General features: G+C 46.4%; 1 long non-coding RNA gene across 1 annotated transcript; it reads right to left on the reverse strand.

The window, feature by feature from the left end:
- Positions 1-4737: 4737 nt before the first annotated feature.
- Positions 4738-20294, reverse strand: LOC127143533 (uncharacterized). Its single transcript, XR_007815049.1, has 3 exons — positions 20076-20294; positions 19318-19379; positions 4738-4917 (listed from the first exon to the last, which is right to left on the reverse strand). It is a non-coding gene; the product is annotated as an uncharacterized LOC127143533 (long non-coding RNA).
- Positions 20295-20665: the final 371 nt, after the last annotated feature.

The raw sequence follows: 20665 nt of genomic DNA on the forward strand, positions 1-20665 counted from the left end.
CCCTCCCTCCTCCTCCCCCCTCCTCCTCTCTCCCCTCCCCCATCACCCTCACCCTCCCAGGAGGCTCAGAATCACTAAGGCTTTATTCTCCACTTTCTATTTATAGTTAGAGCTCCTCCCCCTCTGTACAGAGAAAAGACTGTTTTTAATGTGGTCATAAAGGACAAGAGGAGTGGGAGCACTGGGGAGGAGGAGGAGGAGGAGGAGGAGGAGGAGGAGGAGGTGCTGCAGGCGGACTCACTGCAGTAACAGGAGAAAGAGGAGAAATAAAAACCATCATGAGACACAGGTTCTCTCACCTGGACTCATGAACCTGAAGCCGTCCCTGCATCACTGACTCAGGTGAAGATGGTAGATTGTCACTGCTCAGTTTATTAGGGACACCTCTGACCCTCCTTCACCTCCTTCACCTCCTTCACCTTCACACCTGCTTTCATTCTTCATGATTCTCTGAGGAGCTGTTTGCTCTGTGTCAACATGAAGCATCAGCTGATTGTTCCTGTGAACTCTGGGTTCTGGATCAGGAGCTTCAGGATCTGGATCAAGTAGTTCATGAAAAAACAGTTTGTTCTCACTGTCACAAAAATCCATATTAATCAATGATCAATATTTCCGATCATGGTCATGTTGTTGGCCTTAATGAGGCGTCATTAACTCGGCTGATTTCAACGGAACCTTTATTTGTACGTTGACTCAGAGACAGTTGAGAGCAGACTGAGCTGAGAGCTTCAGGTGAATGAACCTGAGCTGAAATCAACTTTATTAAATTTAACGTCTCGGCCTCCTCACGACCCATAATGCACCAGTGACGCTCCTGCCTCTGCTTTTGTTGTGTGAATTATTCAAATCCACTGGAACCAGCTACATCATTTATTTTTTATTACGTTACCACGACGACATAATTCCAGACGTCAGGATGAATTATTTACACACACACAGATTAACAGAGTGTGTGAACAAACTGCTGATCTCAGACCTGATTTATTCACCTGACTCAGTGTGTGAGCTGTAACAGCTGTCAGCACACACCTGTGTTATAAAGTCTGGTCCTGAAGCAGGTGCTGACACACCTCCTTATTTCAGAATAAAAGTCCACTTCCTGTCACAGTGACGACTCGTTCAGAATCAGCAGGATGAGGAGCTTCGCTCTCTGACCTCTGCACTGTAACGATTCCTCCTCCACAGCTGCTAATGTTAGCATTGCTAATCAGCTGTGACCCCGTGCTCCCTGAGATGAGTCTGACCTCTGACCTCTGACCCTTCACCTCCTGAGCAGGAGAACTTGTTCAGAGGGACAAAATGTTAAACAGACCCAGGGCGATAGACCGAGGTCTGACCCGGACCCATCTGACCTCAGGGGACGTGGATCTCAGTCAGAGCTGAGAGTTTCCACTTCCACAGCTTGATGAAGAAATGACTGGTTGGTTTGGGGAATCTACAGAAACAGGAGCTGTCTCTCTCCTCTGCTCAGGTTCGATAAACTCCACCAAGGTTCCAGAGGAAATCTGATCCTGGATCTGCTCAGACTGCAGAGAAATAAACCCAGCAGACTGTGGACGAATCAGTGACGTCAAACTCAAACTTGATTTAACCTTCAGGAGCTTCCAGTTCTCTGAGGACGTGCAGATGAGTTCTGACCAACATGAGGAAATAAATTTCCTTCATTTGGAATCAGAGTGGATTCGATTTTTTTCAAAGAAGAGAAACTCTGCTGTTTGTTGCATCAGAGTCTTTCAGCCGACACGTCAACATTTCCTTTGAACATGGAGGTCATTTCTCCACAGCAGCAAAACATTTCACTTTAAAGCCTCTGACACACACACACACACACACTCTCTCTCTCTCTCTCTCTCGTTATGAGGCTGTTTTGGCCCGAGGCAGCAGAGCAGAGAGGACGAGGAGATCCTGACCTTCATCTTTCTGACACATTTTCACACAGATACAAACCTGTTTCTACTGCAGCATGCACGCACACAGACACACACACACACACACACACTTACACTTCCTGTCGCTGCGTGTGGTCACTCTCCTGCTCTCTAATTGGCCACAGTGGACGGCGGATGCAGACAGGAAGTGAGCTGCAGGTCGAGGCTGTCGTCCTGCTGCATTATTCATCAGCAGGTCAGTGAATGCAGCACTGAAACTGGTGTGACGAGGTGCATTCACTGTCATCACCTCCACCTGTGAAATGTCAGAAAAACACAAAAACTGTTGAGTTCAGGTGAGCAGGTGAAGTGGGCGGAGCCACACCAAGCAGGTGCAGCTACACATACAGAGGATGATGTGTAACTGTGACTGTGTGAGAACAGTTTGTGTATAAAACTCTCCTGGTGTTTCAGGAGCGTTCAGTCGCTCCAAATCTCTGAGATCTTCATTTCTGATTCTTCATTCTGCTCTCGACAGGAAATCCATTCACACAACAAGAAGCTGAGCAGCTGAGTCCAGAGGAGCAGAGTTACTGCAGAGTTACTGCTGCTCAGAGGCTTCATTAGGAGGAAACAGCGTCGATAATGTGCAGATCTCTAACAGAGTTAATCAGGCGTCTCAGCTTCAGGTGATGGAGTCAGACTGAACGTCCAAACTGTAATCTGCTGCTGCTGCTGCAGGCGGCCAATCACACGTCAGCTCCGCCACGACTCCATCGCTGCAGCTGTGTGTGTGTGTGTGTGTGTGTGTGTTAAACAGAGTTCTCCTGCCGTCACCTCAGATAAACACAAACAGCCTGTCGTCCATCAGCTCTGAGTCCTGAAGCTGCTGCTTAATTAATCCCCCCACCACCACCATCCAGCCAGGAGGAGTGGGAGGCCGGAGGGACGGAGGGACGGAGGGACGGAGGGCAGAGTGGAGGAGAAGAGGAGAGAGAGATAATTAGAAAACAGAGCTGGGAGCAGAGGAATCAGCTGATCTCAGATCTGCAGGTAAAAACTGTCAGACAACAAACCGGGGGTGTGTGTGTCACATGACCTGTCCTCTGGTCTGTGAGGAGGAGCTCACCTGTCCCAGGTGTGTCTCATGCAGCTAACGACCCTCCAATCAGCAGGTGGTGGTCGTCACACCTTCACTATCTACATCAGACCTCCCTGTGTCCACCTGACGAGGAGGAGGTGGAGGTGGTGGAGGTGTCATGTGACCACTTCGCCTAAAACCACATGTGAGGTGACACATCGACAGGTTGATCAGCTGATCTGAGATCATCAGACAGAGAGGAGGCAGCAGCCGAGGCAGACAGAAACAGAGGCCGCCATTTTGGATTCCTCCAGCTTCAACAGGTGAAACCAAACCACCAACGAGGTGGGAGGAGTCAGGTGATGAGCTGAAGGAAACACTGATGCAGGTGTTTTCTAACACATGGAGACAAACAGAGACAGACTCAGAGCTACAGCTCAATGATGTTTCCTGTCCAACACTGATCAATCATCTGATCAGTTTCTGATCGAGTCTCAGACAGAAAACACGAGCTCTGTTGTTTCTACATATTGATCTGCTCCTGCTGCAAGGAATCATGGGACGTCATTCTCTCCTCTCCTGCGGTAAAGGAAGCTCCAGTGTCTCCTCTGCTGAAGGAGATAGGATAGGAAGCAGTGAAGGAGATGGACTGATCAGGTCTGATCAGGTCTGATCAGGTCTGACACTCAGAGACTTCAGTCTGAACCTTCAGAGGAAAAATCGGACTGAAACAACATGGAGGAAGTTTAGAGGAAGTCTGATGGACTGTCTCCTCATTAGAAACAGTTGAGGTGAAGTTACATCATGTTGCAGGTGATTGAGTTTCCAGTGTTTGCTGAGAGGATCATCATTAATCCTCAGTCCAACAGAAAGTCCACCTGTGAGGTCCTCTGCTCTTAAATATTAATATGTGAGAGCTGAACTCGATCGATCCTCCGCTCACTGTTTTCACTGGCTTTAATGAAAGTCAGCAGCAGACTGGAATACTGATGTCAACACACACACACACACACACACACAGTCATATATCAGTGTAGTGACTGTGTGAGCAGCTGATGAATGATCTGATCCATCTCTTCATATCAAACATGGCGTCTGTTGTTTTTCTCATCAGTGTTTGAATAAAGAAGCTGTGATTAAACGTCAGAAACCTGCAGATTCTTCACAATAAAAGCCTGACAGGAACTACAACCTGACTCACAGTAAATATCACCAATAGACTGAGAACACATCAGAACACAGGAGCTTCACTTCTGTTGATTTTCAGAGGATTAAATCTTGATTTTACCTGCAACAGTAACATAAAGATCAAACAGGTCCTGGAAACAGAACATCTGTTGAAGATCAGGAGTCAGACCTGGATCATGGAGACGTTCATACAACAACCAGAGAGTCCGAGGAGTCGTGACGTGTTCTGTTTGTTTCTGATGACAGTAAAGTCTGAGTAAATAAATCTGATCTGTTCTCATCGTCAGTGTGATCATTCAGTTTGTGGATTCAAAGATAAAGTTCATTCTCTCCTGTAGTTTTCTCTCTCTCTCCTCTTCTGTCTCTTTGAGCCTCTGCAGCTGTAGAGTCAGATCTGTGGTGACGAGCCTCCTGCTGCTCCTACGATCCTGCTCAGATCCTCTCTGCCTCCTCCTGCTGCTCATGTGTGAGACCACTGCTGATCCAGTGTTATTTAAATAAAACTGACTTCACTCTGAGAGGTCTGGTCCAGCTCGGTCCTGTTTGGCAGTGGGAGGTCCTCACATGTACAGATGTGGTCCAGGTGTGGAAGAAGCTGTGAGAACATTTAAAGGAGTTAGAGGAAGAGAAGGAGTCAGACACTGGTATTCTGTTAATGTGAGTCATTACTGGCGGCTCCTCCTCCTGCTCCTCCTCCTCCTGCTGCTCCTCCTCTGGCCTCAGTGAATTTGGGGTGGGGGGGGGTTGGAAACGATGAACCCAGCTGAGTCTCCTCTCACTCTGAGACAGAAACAAGAGAAGAGTTTTCAAATCTGCTTCAGCCCGAGTCTGACACGAGTTAAACTGTTTTTACTGTCGGGCAGGTGGTTAGAGCAGTGACTGAAGGAAACTGAGGAGGTGGAGGACATTTTGGTTTTTAACTGAAACTGAAATACTCTCTCTCTCTCACACACACACACACTCAGTGGTGGTCACCCTCTGTGGTTTTCAATCAGATCTCAGTAATGGTTTTTCTGCTTTGCGTGGAGACGATGAGTCTGAGTATCAATCATCATCAGCTGTTTCCCTCCCTGTCAGCACGACCACCTGATAACACACTGACTGACACACACACACACACACACACACACACACACAGAGAGACTGGTTTTAACACAAGACATTTTCAGGTTTGATTCTCCGACATAAAATGGGTCAGTAAATCCCCCACTCCTGATGTTTGAAGCTTTTACGTGTCTTAAAAAAGGCGGTTGCTAACGAGTGTCTAAATGAGACTACAGAGGTTGTCGGGGACGTTAACATGAAAACCCATCTACTCACCAGTCCACCTTTACAGCCTGGTTGTGTTTCTACTCACGCTCTTTCAAACTCTCACTAACTTTCTAAGAAGAAAGGCTTTTGTAGAAGAGCTCAGAGCTAAATGAAATGAGCAGTTGGAAGCTTAGTGGTGGAGACGTTGACGTCATGTGACCGTGGTGGAGTTGGTTTATAGCCTAACATTAGCTTTACTCCTTCAGCCTCTGATCTGCAGGTTAAGAAATACTGAAGACATCGATCTGAGTTTGATGAGTGTGGAGGACGACAGAGAGAGAGATCAGGATCTTTACACTTCCTGTCATGTGACCATCACTGTAATAATCAATAACAGTTCCAGTCGTCTTCAGTCTGAATGTAAAGTGAATGTGTTTGTGTTCAGTTGTTATTTACACCTGCTGTGACTGACTCTGTGTGACGTTCACTGACTGACACCAGAGCTGCATTCATTACACTGACTGTCACAACGATGCGTTCACTGACTGCTGATGACTGCAAACACGTCATGTTCACTGACTGTCAGCACAGTTTGACACACAGCAGAGACTCACTGCTTCTCATTAGGCAGCACACACACACACACACAGTGTTATACTGTGTTATTGATTTCCTCTGCTTGTTCTCCTTCCAGCTCAGAGCAAACTGTTGACATTAGAATACGTTCAGATGAATCTTCTCTGAACAACATGCGACTCCCCAAGGAAGGAGTCGCCACGGCAACCAGCATCCTCCTCATGACCACTTTATGGTCTACACTAACTGTGCTTTGTTTCACCGTCCTCCCCCCGGGTTTCCTCCATGTTCCCTTCATGTTCCCTCCATGTTTCCTCCATGTTCCCTTCATGTTCCATGTTTCCTCCATGTTCCCTTCATGTTCCCCTTTATGTTCCCTTCATGTTCCTTCCATGTTTCCTCCATGTTTCCTTCATGTTCCCTCCATGTTTCCTTCATGTTTTCTCCATGTTTCCTCCATGTTCCCTTCATGTTCCCTCTATGTTTCCTCCATGTTCCCTCCATGTTCCTTCCATGTTCCCTTCGTGTTCCCTCCATGTTTCCTCCCTGTTTTCATGTTTCCTCCATGTTCCCCTTTATGTTCCCTTCATGTTCCCTCCATGTTCCTTCCATGTTCCCTTCGTGTTCCCTCCATGTTCCCTCTATGTTTCCTCCATGTTTCCTTCATGTTCCCTCTATGTTTCCTCCATGTTTCCTTCATGTTCCCTCTATGTTTCCTCCATGTTTTCTCCATGTTTCCTTCATGTTCCCTCTATGTTTTCTCCATGTTTCCTTCATGTTCCCTCTATGTTTCCTCCATGTTCCCTCTATGTTTCCTCCATGTTCCCTTCGTGTTCCCTCCATGTTTCCTCCATGTTTTCTTCATGTTCCCTCCATGTTTCCTTCATGTTCCCTCTATGTTCCCTCCATGTTTCCTTCATGTTCCCTCTATGTTTCCTTCATGTTCCCTCCATGTTCCTTCCATGTTCCTCCATGTTCCTTCCATGTTCCCTTCGTGTTCCCTCCATGTTCCCTCTATGTTTCCTCCATGTTTCCTTCATGTTCCCTCTATGTTTCCTCCATGTTTCCTTCATGTTCCCTCTATGTTTCCTCCATGTTTTCTCCATGTTTCCTTCATGTTCCCTCTATGTTTCCTCCATGTTTTCTCCATGTTTCCTTCATGTTCCCTCTATGTTTCCTCCATGTTCCCTCTATGTTTCCTCCATGTTCCCTTCGTGTTCCCTCCATGTTTCCTCCATGTTTTCTTCATGTTTCCTTCATGTTCCCTCCATGTTTCCTTCATGTTCCCTCTATGTTCCCTCCATGTTTCCTTCATGTTCCCTCCATGTTCCCTCTATGTTTCCTTCATGTTCCCTCCATGTTCCTTCCATGTTCCCTTCGTGTTCCCTCCATGTTCCCTCTATGTTTCCTCCATGTTTCCTTCATGTTCCCTCTATGTTTCCTCCATGTTTCCTTCATGTTCCCTCTATGTTTCCTCCATGTTTTCTCCATGTTTCCTTCATGTTCCCTCTGTTTCCTCTATGTTTTCTCCATGTTTCCTTCATGTTCCCTCTATGTTTCCTCCATGTTCCCTCTATGTTTCCTCCATGTTCCCTTCGTGTTCCCTCCATGTTTCCTCCATGTTTTCTTCATGTTTCCTTCATGTTCCCTCCATGTTTCCTTCATGTTCCCTCTATGTTCCCTCCATGTTTCCTTCATGTTCCCTCCATGTTTCCTTCATGTTCCCTCTATGTTCCCTCTATGTTTCCTCCATGTTCCCTCCATGTTTCCTTCATGTTCCCTCCATGTTCCCTCTATGTTTCCTTCATGTTCCCTCCATGTTCCCTCCATGTTTCCTTTGCTTCTTGGCTCTGGCAGGATGATGATGATGAGATAAGACAGAGGGAAAGGAAAGAAAGAAAGAGGATGAATGAGCAGGTGAAGAGAGAAGCAGCTCATTTTCTCTGCAGGGGGAGGGGATGTTGGGAGGTGGAGGTGGGGGGGGTTATTGGCTGGTTATTGAGGCTGCAGTAAAGCGTTGATCCAGTTGATGGATGGAGTGATAAAGAGGAGGAGAATAAAAAAGGAGAGGGGAAATGGAGGAGGATGGGAGTGAAATGAGGTGGTTGGGCTGAAGGACGCGAGTTCAGGCTCTGAGTTCATCAGTTTAACACCTGGAACATTTTCAAGGCTGAAGAAGAGAAAAGTTCAGATTCACTCAGAGTTTCTCTTCAGCAGAAAAAAGACAGAAGAAGATTTGAAATGTTCCACAGTTTCCTGATGAAGCTTCAAATAAAACATCATCATGATGGAGACAGAGTTCAGCTGGTCTCTGTTCAGTTTCTGTAAATAGTAGAATAATACAGCAGCTCAGTGTCTGACCATTCATTCTCTGTTAGTTTAAATGTTTCAGCAGAAATCAGACCAAAGATCCACAGGTTCCATCGAGCAGAGATCTTTGAGTTGAAGCTGAAAACAGAATAATCACACAGTTTAATCTTTATAAGTACAGATATAACAGCACATATATATGAGATAAATAAACAGAGGCAGTGGTCCATGCTGAGTTCAGTCTGATATTTGACCTGAGGTGAAATCATCATGGTCTGGTCCTCAGGAGTCTGGATCTGGAACTACAGGAGTCCAGGCAGAGTCTAAACCACATCAGGATGAATCAGATTTGCCTCCTGAACATCAGTTGTAATGTTTCCAGTGAGAGGCAGGTTTCTGATGAAAACAGGTGTTTACAGAGACTTCAGTGACAAACACAGGATGTTCAGGGTTTAACTGAAACATCAGCAGGAAACAGACGAATGTTGAGATTCAGTTTTTCTTCTTCACAGCTGAGACGCTCGAGGAGCTGAAATCAGTCAGACGTTGTTTCTTATCGTGTTTGCAGCTTTTTAAGCAATGAGTCTGATAAGAGGAAGGTAAAGACGTAAATCACAGAGAGAGGAGGATAAAGAGGGAACACTGGGAGGGTGGGGGGATGCTGTATTTCATCACTGTCAGCGCGCCGAGCGCCGCTCTGCATGCTGGGATAGAGAGAATTGGAAGGAGGAGACGCAGGAGGGAGTTCCACCCGACTAAACTCAGCTCGTTTATCTGAGCCTCCTCTCCTCTCTGTCTCTGCTCCATCTTTGTTTTTACAGAGTAAAATGCACCTGCAGCGGTGAAGCTGCTCATTAAACCCTGCACCAAACTCCATTCAAAAAACATGCAATTTAAAGTTTCACTTGTGCATTAACTTAATGTAGAATCTGAGTGAAAATATGTTTTAATTATGACATAAATAACTGATGATAGTTATACTGTGATAATTCACCAGGGGCCTGGTTAATGATAGAGAGGAATAATTAACATATTTAAAAGTTTAATCTGTGTTCTATGTGTCGCTGACTTGTTTCTGACATTATCCATAATTCAGACCCTGAACCTTCCACACCAGGAGACACTGAGGACCACAACTCCCATCATCCCACACTGCTGCGTGTCATTATATTAAATCTCTGTGTTTGAAGTTAATTCATGTCACGATAATAAAAATCAAACTAAAAGAGGAAAAGAGAGAAAAGTTTCCTGTGCGACGGTGAGAGAGCTGGATGTGTGAGGAAGAGGAGCTGATGATGAAGACGAGGCTCTGTCAGTGTGTTGCTGAGCTGCTGATAATGAAGCAGATGATGGAGGTTTGTTCATCGTTAACTGATGATGATCCTGACAGATGAAGATAATGATGTCTGTGAGTCCGAGCTGTGGACAGACAGACGGACGGTAAAGCTTCATCATCCTGCTGAAAATCAGCTGATTAAAAATAATGACTGAGTTTCTGTCACTGATCCACAGATCAGACAGGGTGAGAGGGTGAGAGGGTGAGAGGGTGAGGGTGAGGTGTCAGTCACCTGAACCTGGACCACGTGTCAGAGCAGAGGATCATGGGATAGCTCCAGCAGGGGGTCAGAGTTCTCCTCCATCTCTTTGGTCACAGAAGAAGAGGAGGAGGAGGAGATGGAGGAGCAGGAGGAGGAGGAGCAGGAGGAGGAGGAGGAGATGGTTCAGGGATCTGTGGGAGCAGGAGGCAGAAAAACAATATGAGCTGGAGAAGAATTCATGCGTGTTGTTTTGGAATGAACTGAAAGCTGCAGCCTCAGTATTGATTCCGGCTCCAGCCCCTCCCCCCTCCTCCTCCTCCTCCTCCTCCCCCTCCTCCTCCCCCTCCTCCTCCTCCTGGTGACTGATGGTGTTGGTGGGAGGATGATGGAGAGCAGAGCGATGACCTTTCCTGGTCTCAGCTGAGGTTTAACTGCAGACAGGATGAATGTGTGTTTGACAGTCGGAGGTCAGAACAGATGATTCCTGCTGTCGTTTTATTTCCTCTCTAAACAGCAGAGTGAGATAAATATCAGCTCGTTTGTGTCTCAGTCTCTCACTCTGTCTCTGTCTGTCTCTGACCTTCTGCTGGACCTAGATCTGGACCTGGACCTGGATCAGGATGGTTTTATTCAGCAGTGCAGGTGTCGGCAGTTTTCAGTTGTGACGTGTAGGAGGAGGAGAGGAGGAGAGGAGGAGGAGATGAACAAACACTGCAGTCCTCCCCCCTCCAGGGGACAGGTGAGGCCTGTGTGCTCCTGGAGACGGGACATGGAGGTTCCCAGGTGACGTGGAGCTCGTTGATGGAGGAGTGGAGTCGCTGCTGGCTGAGATGTTAACAGGTGAGGTAACAGGTAACGGACTGCTGATGAGAGGAGGAAGGAGGTGCACAGGTGGAGACACCCCCCCCCAGTGTATTAAAGCTGAAGCTTCGTCTCGTCAGTCTGACGTTTAACAGCTGATAACACTCAGCTGAGAATCAAAGAGACAAATCCATTTTCCTCTGTCACTTTCATTTCCACACTCTCTAATTCAGTTCTCTAATATTGTACATCACTGGTTTTTAATTGCATCCATTTCCTCCGTCTCTGTGAAACTAATCTTAATTATGTTGAAGGATTCAGGTTCAGTCGAGCTTCACAAACTAATCTACTCTGAACTCTGCGTCTCTGAAAGGATCATTTACGACCTCATTAAAGGGACAGTTCGTCTCTTCAGGGTCCTCTGTCTCTGAGAGGAGACTGAGACTCTGACCTCTGACCTCTGAGCTGTTAATGTGGCAGTACATCTGTGATGGAGACGTTAAGAAAGACCCACATCCACACTCTGATCCTGGTGGTTTGCTGGAGTGGATCCTGGAGGTGGAGGGAGTCGGAGGGAGACAGAGGGAGACGTTGGGAGTCCTGGGAGTCCAGGCAGGAGGTGTCCAAGGTCAGTGAGAGGACATCTCAGTGAGGAGGTCTGTAGGTTCAAGGGGTCCTCGAAACCCCCCCAGAGTGCTTTGAGCATATTCCAGAGGTTTTAAGGAGATCCCAGGTGGGGGGACTTTGGAAGTCCTTGAGAATGTTCCAGGGGTCCTTGAGTGAATGTCATCAGTGCTGTTGCCATGGTTACCTGATGACATCTCTGGAGGAGGAGGAGTAGTTTTTTTGTTAGATCCTGAAACCTCCTCTCCTCCTCCTCCTCCTCTCTAATTCGTATCATTTGTTTATTCTTTAAATTATTCAACTTTTTTTGTCAGTTTGAATTTTTATTAAAAAAAAGTTTCATTTTGAATTTTTTTCTTCAAACTTTTTCAAACGATCAAATAATGGTTTTCTCTTAAAATCACTTTATTCTTCTTTAATAATTAAAACTTTGTTACAGATTTTATTTCTGTAACTCTTTTCAGAAAAGTTTGAAATTAAAATTAAATTTTGGTCTAAATATGAGAGCTGATTATTTTCAGTCTCTCAGAGACTTTTTGATGGAGTCATGTTGTCCAGCAGCAGCAGTGACGTCTCAGAGTTAGAATGATACAATCCTTACTGTATATTATATATATATTATCTGCTTCTTCTCTTCCTGCTTCACTGAGCATCAGTTTCTTCTCTGAGCGCTGCTGCAGCCTCCGGCTCTTCATATGAGACTCTATGTATAGAAACATCTTCTGTTGTTGTGGCGTGCAGGAAACAAACGCTGCGTCTTTCTCCTCTGATGTAAAGAAAGATGCTCTGTGAAGCGTTAACACTCACATTCAAACGTCACCTCTTTATTCTGCTCTCAGCTTCAGCACAGTCACATCCTCTTATATAAGCTTCTGTGATCAGGAGGAGGCGCAGCAAGAAACAGCTACAGCTGAAAAATCTGACCTCTCTGTTTCTACTGTTTCTACTGACCTCTCTGTTTCTACTGACTCTACTGTCAGAGGAGACAGGTTGATTCAGAGGAATCTGAGTGAATCTGAAGCCGTGGTTAAAGTCCTGTTCTTCAGCAGTGACACTGAATCAAACCTCCTCTCACACAGAGGACGTTTTATTTTATTCTAACCTGCAGATGTCCTTGTGAGCTCCCAGCATGCATTGCAGAGCCCGGCTGTGAGGTTTAATTGGAGATTTGGATGAACAGAGAATAACAGAGAGTGGAAATAAAGAATCTGTGAGGAGGAGGAAGCACTCAGAGAGGCGGAGGTGTGATGACGTCACAGAGACGCAGGTGGAGGTTCAGGTGAAGAAGCTGGCCTCAGTCCTGATGTTGACAGACGTGTTTGAGCTCTGTGATTGGCTGTTTGCTCTGCAGGTGTTTGACTGATGTGTGTTTGATGTGAGTGGACTGCAGCTCATTTCATGAACCCCCCCCCTCCCCGAATGAAACCTGGAGCAGGACCAGAGTCATTTATCAGCGCAGGGTTGGCAGGGCAGCAACACCCACAGAAAGAAATGAATAAATCCTGAGCCGGGGGGGGGGGGGGGCTGCTCACTGTCTCACAGTATAAATACTCTGTTACATTTCTCCTGCAGTAACTGTAATCAGCTGAATGAACTAACCTACAAACTGAACTCTGATCAGTTCTGATGAGACAGGAGTCTGAGCTCAGCGCCACGAGTCGATCCTGATTTAAAGACAAACAATCCAGAACAACAAGACCTGGATCAGGATTACAGGGACTACCCTGCAGGCTTTGCTGGTGCTAAATCATCCACACACACACACTCACACTCACAGGACTCTGCTGCACTGAAACGTGAACTAGTGTTTTCAGTAGAGTCCAGTAGAGTCCAGACTCTGACCATCATCACGTTGAGCTCAGGTACAGGAAAAACCTCCACCTCATGGCGTCAGGTCTGGATGAAGACATGGAGCAGGAGAGGGTGACTCTGTGGTCTGTTGTAGTTTTAGGGGGACCATCAGGACCTGGTCTGGGTCTCTGAGCTTCATCATCATTTATGATTCTAGAGACGACAGGAACAAACACTGAAACGTCAGAAGATCCAAATGTTAGAAACCTCAGGTTTCATCTTTTTATTAAAGTCAAATCTTCTGTTTCTCTGAGGACTCGACACGTTCACACAAGTTAGTGGTTGTTTCATAAACCATTAACTCTGCCCCCAGTGGATTCTGGGAGCTGGACCGAGGAGAGAACCCCCGCCCCCCCTCCAATCACACGACTCCTGACTGAGAGCTGGAAAATTGGGGTGAGAGAAGGAGCAGAGTGTGTTGTCAGTGTGTGTGTGATATGTTTCAGGTTTAGCGGTGATGGCGGCGGGGTTCCTCTGAGCCAATCAGAGCGTGCGGTGGCAGGTCGTGACCTCTGTGCTCTGTTATTCATCTGCACGCGCTCAGTTTGGAGCTTTATACAGCTGACAGGCTGATTTCAGACTCAGAAGAGGAGAGGGTGGTTTTGATTTTATGAAAAACCATTTTCTCTCACAGCAGCAAACACACACACACACCTGCAGAGTCAACCTGCTGTTCACACACACACCTGTTCAGTAAAGACTAAAAACTTTCTTTATGTGACGTCCATGAAAATGGTGAGAGTAAAGGTGAGCTTCTGTCAGGAGACCGTCTGAGTTCCCATAATGCTTTGAGACAGCGAGTTATGCTGCGTTTCATTTAAGTCAGAAAAACATGGACGCTCACAGGAAAGCCTTATCAGACTAATCTGCTCCTGAAGAGGAGCTCAGAGGAGGAGAAAGGATTTCATTTGTCCAATCAGCGGAGTGTTCACTGCTGTTAATGTGAGGAGCAGCCATCTTGGATTCTGATGTGGGGGTGGTGGGCTGCGCCAACTTTTCAGGAGGCGTTCAGGTTCAAACTTCAGACTGGGAACAGAAATTCAGACTTCAGAGAAGAACTTGAACGCAGCACTTCCTGTGAGCTTCACTGTGGTTTAAATGAGATGTGAGCTTTTCTCTCAGGCCTCACAAACTGTTGTGTGGTTGTGTACGTGACACAGAGACTGTAAACAGGTGAGAGGCTGGATAAAGTCTGAATGAACTGTAAACACATCGGAAACCTGGATTAGACCAACGATCAGAGAATGAATTCAGGATGTGGATCCGTCAGAGCAGGGAGCAGGGTTATGACTGGAAACTGAGTCCAAACAGGAAAGCCATCAGAGAGGGAGGAGGTCTGAACATGAGGAGGACCTGGTCCAGATGAAGACCTGATTTACCTGCAGACAGGTAAGTTCAGTTCACTCTGTCCACAGCTGCTCTAGTTCACTGTTTATTAAAGGCTGAGGGAAAGACGGACGGAGGCAGATTATCTTCCTCTTTTACATGAATCCTTGTTGTTTTCCCTCCGTCTGTCGTCCTCTCTCTGATAACACACCTCCTGTCTGACACCTGGATAACTGCCACCGTCTGCCTCACTCCGACTCTCAGGGGAGTTTCTTGAAATGTCACGACAACTTAATCCAGATTTCTCCGAGTGAATGATCTCATAATCAGAGCATCTGGTCTGAGATCAGTCTTTGTGTGAGAGTCTGTGAATGCTGAGAGGGCAGAGGCTGAGACAGGTGATGAGGGACAGGTGTGCAGGGAGGAACAGGGTCAGGTGGTTTACAGGTGGAGAGACAGAGAGGGACCAGGTCTAACTCATAAAGTTACAGGTTGTACAGGATTTGCTCAGACTGAGACAGACCCACATCTGGTTTTTGACTGATCCAGACTGAATCCTGGTTGATTTTAGAAACTCATAAATCAGATGTTTGTCATGCGTCATCAGAGGACAGCAGCCTCGTCAGTGGACAGCAGCTTCGTCAGTGGACAGCAGCCTCGTCAGAGGACAGCAGCTTCGTCAGAGGACAGCAGACTCGTCAGAGGACAGCAGCTTCGTCAGTGGACAGCCTCGTCAGAGGACAGCAGCCTCGTCAGTGGACAGCAGCTTCGTCAGTGGACAGCAGCCACGTCAGAGGACAGCAGCCTCGTCAGTGGACAGCAGACTCGTCAGCTCAGCATCACACAGACTCAGGACAGTGATGTAGTTTAACTCAGTCCTGACGCTGTGAATATCAGTGGATCCTGGTTTATAAGAAACAGTGCAAATACTTGTACTCCACTACATTCACTGGTTCCAGTTACTGTTACTGAGTATGTTAAAGGCTTTACCCATAAAACACTGCAGTCAGTTTATAGGACATGATGCGATCTCTCAAACCTTCCCTCAGCCTCTGTCCATCAGTCTCTGAGAGGAGGATGAAGATGATGAAGACCTGGAGTCACATTTATCTTTCATTAGAGGAGGAGGAGGAGGAAGTTCAGGGAGTCGGGGCAGGATGATGAAGAGAGGAGTGGCAGTAATGACTGAAGTAAAGGATGATGGAGAGAGAGGAAGGAGTGAGTGTCTGCAGGGTGAAGGATGGAGGAGACGATGAAGGGATCATTCCCTCTCCAACGAGCCACAGCCGGGGAGGAAAAATGAGCGCTGTCCCAGGAAACTCCTCCACCGGCGCCGAGCTCAGATCATCCGCCCGCCGCCTCCTGATTAAAGATACTGTGTTACTGAGTCCAGAGGCTTAAAGGCCTCAGCAACTCGGACACGAAGAGAGGAACGAGTCAGAGGTTTGTTCCAGAGCTGAGGCTGGAAACAGGTCGATCCTGTAACAAAGAGCAACATCATCAACATGCTCCATTTAAAACACCTCTTGACTTGAAACGACTCAGACTTAACTATGACTTCAGCCCAGAAACTTCAGACCTGACTAGAAGCTGATCTGAGGCTTGACTTGGACTTTCTCCACAAAAACCTGAGACTTGCTTCAACAGACTCGAGACATGACTGCATCTTGCACCAGGGTCATAGGACTTGAGACTTGACCTGGGACCTGTGCCCAAAAACTTGTGACTTGAACTGAGACTTAAAAAGGCTTAAAACATGAGAGTTACTTTGACTTGTTTACCAGGGACTTGAGACTTGAGAGAACTTACTTTACTTGAGACCTGACTTGGACTGGTCCCTCAGGACTCGAGACCTGACCAAGATTTGCTTCGATGACCTGAGACTTGACGAGTCTTGACGTGAGACTTTCTTCAACAGGGACCTGACTCAGACAAGTCTCTAGAGACTAAAGACTTGTTTCACTGACCTGAGACTTGACTTTGAGTTTCCTCTGTGGACTCGTGACCTGACAAGTGACTCGAGACTTGTCTGAGAGGAGTCCTGACTTTGACAGTGTCGTGGTTAAAGGTGTAGCTGAGTCGCTCTGAGTCTCAGGTGACTTTAAACACCTCCCTGTCTCTGGACAGAGGACACATATTTTAGTTCCGTCTCATTGGCTGCTGTAATGACCCGTCCTCACTTCGCTGTTCCTCATTTGTAAATGTTGTTTCTCGGCCCGCCGCCTGTCAGCTCGACTCCCACAATCCTGTGCTGCTGCCTGGCATCGATCGGCCTCCTGGTTCTGGCAGTTTAAAAACACATCAGCTGCTTTAACTCCACTGACAGACAGAGGTCAGAAAACTGGACCAGTCCGAGTCTTCTAATGTCGCAGCTCTTGTTTTCAGAGCAGAGAGATCAGTGCTTCATCATCTTCCACATTAAAGAGTTTTAATCACGTTTTATCTGAATCAAACTGTTTTTATCGTCAGTTGTAAATTCAGCATCTGTCACAGAGTCCGTTTCCTCTGTTTCCTCTGGGACCTGCAGCTGCTGTGAACACGTCCTCAGCACAGGTACACAACTCACACCTGTCCCCACACACACATACCTACACACACACACACACACACACACACATTCTCTCTCTCTCTCTCTCCTTGGCGTCACCTCAGGACCGCAGCCTCAGCTCTGACCACTCTGATGGCCGGGTAATTGGTTTCCATTAGACCGAGCTGTTCCTTCCTTCCCATCAGGCCGTGCAGGAGGGGGCGTGCCCTCAATTCCCCACTGCCACTGCCACTGCACCGCCCCCCGCCCCCCTGCCCCAATAATGAGGAGCATCCATTGTACAGAGGACATGATATACTGTCTTCAGAGACGAGCTCGACCTCTGAGACAAAACCAACTCTGTTACAACAACCATCAAAACCCTGAGGCCACATGGACCAATTTTCAGTTCCAGCAGCAGTCTCAGAAACCCCCACACAAACAATTCAAAGATATGAACTCATATCTAACAGATATACATTCTGACGTACAGACGTCAGAGGAAAATATGAGACAGAATTCACTAAATCCTGAAGAGACTCTAACTTAAAATAAAGTTTAATATGAGATCTGGATCTGGAGGATTCTGAAATGTGGAGAATGTCATTGTTCTATTTATGAGGCAGTGACAACAGGGACAATGATTCTGAACTGATTCAGGCTGTAGGACTCTGATGTGGGACACCCACACCTGATCCTGAATTAGACCCAGGTCCAGGTTCTGCTGCGTGGCCTCAGTCCTGAGGAGCTGAGAGGTGGAGTTAACTCCTCTGACTCCTCCACACAGAGGAAACAGACGTGATTAAACCTGAGAGATCGGAGTCACATCTGAAACAGAAACCCTCTGACGTGGTCGATGAATCCGAGTAAACTGAAGCTGCTGCAGAGCCGACGACTCCCCGAGGTGAAGGACAGCGTCAGATAAACTGAGACGAGCTCAGCTGTCAGAGGACTCCTGTCCACATCTGGACACAGACACATCTGGAGAGAAGAGAGCTGCTGTAACTGATCTGTCCATCAGTTCGAATCACAAACAGCTGGAGACACAAATCCCCCCACGCTTCAGACTTCACCTGCCTCCAGCTTCATCTGTCCCCTCCCTACAGCCTCCTGCTCCTCCTCCTCTTCATCCTGCTCCTCCTCCTCCTCTTCTTCATCCTCCTCCTCCTTGTCATTCATTATCCAGAAGGTTGCATTTGAACTTATGCACGCTGTGTTTTTTTGCGCCTGCAGAGCAGATGAAGTGAGCGCGGCGTGTTGATGGATGAATATTAATGTGCTGTTTCAGGGCAAACACTGTCTCATTTTAAAGGTCCCAGCAGAGGAGGTTAATGTGCAGGAGTCAGGGGACGATGTGCTCTGAAATCTAATCTGTTGATGCTCCACAACTCCACATTTAGTCTCATTAAAACCAGTTGTTATTTAAGAGGAGCTAAAAGTGTTTCATAAAGTCAGGACTTTATTTAAATTCTCAGTAACTGGTTATTTTTCTATAAACACCTCCACCTGCAGCATCCAGACATGAAGATCAGCCTCTGTCAACACCCAGAGCTGCAGGTGGAGGTGACAGTCCAGGTAAGATCAGCCAGGTTCATAGATCACATCAGGTCTGACAGTCCTGAAGGTGAGTCTTAATGGATTATTTCAGCCCCAAACATGATCATATGTGATGAGGTTTATTTAACATATAATGTCTTTTTAACAGTTGTGGCCATCACACTGTTCAGTCCTGTACCGACCCAGTCCCACGGTCTCTGTCAGACGTAGCAGTGTTACACCAGCTGCTGTAAGCTCTGTTATTTTTCTAATGTTTATCATTTCCTCAGGATTTTAGACGTGTTACTGAAAATGATGTTGCACAGAGGATCCAACCATCCCGTCTTATAATGAAAATTCACCTTTCTCATGATTCACAGCTGAATTTTATTTTATTTTATTTGAATTTAAAAAGATTCCATGGTTAAACATATAAAACTCAAAGCATGATGATTGACCTTGTTTATATGTGAGCTGTCCTGTCAGTTTTACAGGTGGCCTATGGAGAAGGATGCGAGGCTGAGGGTATACTACCGTCTGTATTTTAAGACCAATCAGAGGCGGTTGCTAGGTGGAACAGAGTCAGATGGCCAATTGGTGTTTTTTCTGCTGTTGTTGGCTTGCGTGTGTCGTCACTGGCTGCCTCATGTGTCGTCATCGGTCACGAGCTTTTTAATGAATTTACTACTGAATAGAATAAGAACTGATCAATCGTGTCTATACTAATTAAAACTGATAAGTTACAGCAGCTTTAACTTGTTGCTCTTTGTTCCAGACAAGAGTCAAACTGCAGCTGAGATAACGACAGAGTCACACTGAAAGGAATAAACTCACACTGACCTTCTGGAAATGTCTTCACGTCTGTCTCTTCTCTCTGTGCTTTAATAGTTAAAGTTTGAATCCTGTGGTGAAAAAAAAAAACACACACTGATATAAAGATGTGACTTTTAACACATTAAAATAAAAGCACAGAGAGTTTCTGGGTATCAAACTTCAAACCAGAGTGTGGACTAACTGGTCCTGGACTAATCAGAACTAGTCGTCGAGTTAAATCAGCTTTGTACACAAAGAGAGAAGAAGCTGCTCTGACTGGAGAACTGACTCCAGCAGCTGCTGATGTTCACACAGCAGCAGTTTAACCTCCAAATGATCACAATGAGATGTTTAACCTCCACACTGAAACACAACATGACCACAAAGAAACGTTAAATGACCTGGAATAAACACAAACCTACAGAGACGCAATACGATGCAACACAACCACAAAGAGACACAACATGATCACAGCGACATGATAATCCTCCATACACTGACTTAAACTGACCGAGATGGAGCTCGGCATTACAAAGAAGCAGTGAAGTGTGTGCAGAGTGAAGAGAAGCTAACGGAGCTGGAACAGACAGATGAACAGTTAGCAGCCTCCACAGCTCATGTCAGGGAAACACAAACACACTGTAACCACGCGATATAAACACTCAGAATGGAAAGAAAAGATATCATTACAGGGTAATGCTAATGCTAACGCTCTCGGATAATGCTAACGCTAACGCTCTCGGATAATGCTAACGCTAACGCTAGCCGCTAACTGTTAGCCTTACCTTCGCGTCACAGCTGTGTTCAACGTCCAGTCTCTCTTGTGTTCGACAAAAAGCAGCTCCGGTGTTTGTTGTAGCATCCAGACCATGGATGTATTATTATTACTGTTGTTGTTGTTGTTGTTGTTGTTGTTATTGGATGTGTTATCCACGATCCAGACTCTCCGGTAACGACGCTTCCTCACTGACAAACGGAGGCAGCGGCGCAAACGCTGGTTTAAATCTGTTTTCCGGCTTCGTTTCCCCGCCTCTCTGAGTTCATGGCCAATGACGAGACACGTCGTGCCCAACGACGACATACGTAAACTAACATACATACGTGACCACCGACCACCGTGACCTCTGCTCCACATCCACTTCCTGTTTGTTGTCAGTGAAGTTTCTCTCAGGAGTTTCTGTGTGTTTGGAGTCTAATGAGTTTTTTCAGTGTTTTCTCTGAGACCTGGAGCTAATGATCTGACTCTAATGACCCGTCATCAACTAAAATATCACCCACACACACTCACACAGACAGCCTGCTATTAAGAATCTATTAAAGAGCTACAGAGACAGATGTGTTTTCTGTTCACTGCATCAACAGGTTAATCAGCTTT

This window comes from Lates calcarifer, linkage group LG18, assembly GCF_001640805.2.
Source record: "Lates calcarifer isolate ASB-BC8 linkage group LG18, TLL_Latcal_v3, whole genome shotgun sequence".
Taxonomy (NCBI): domain Eukaryota; kingdom Metazoa; phylum Chordata; class Actinopteri; family Centropomidae; genus Lates; species Lates calcarifer.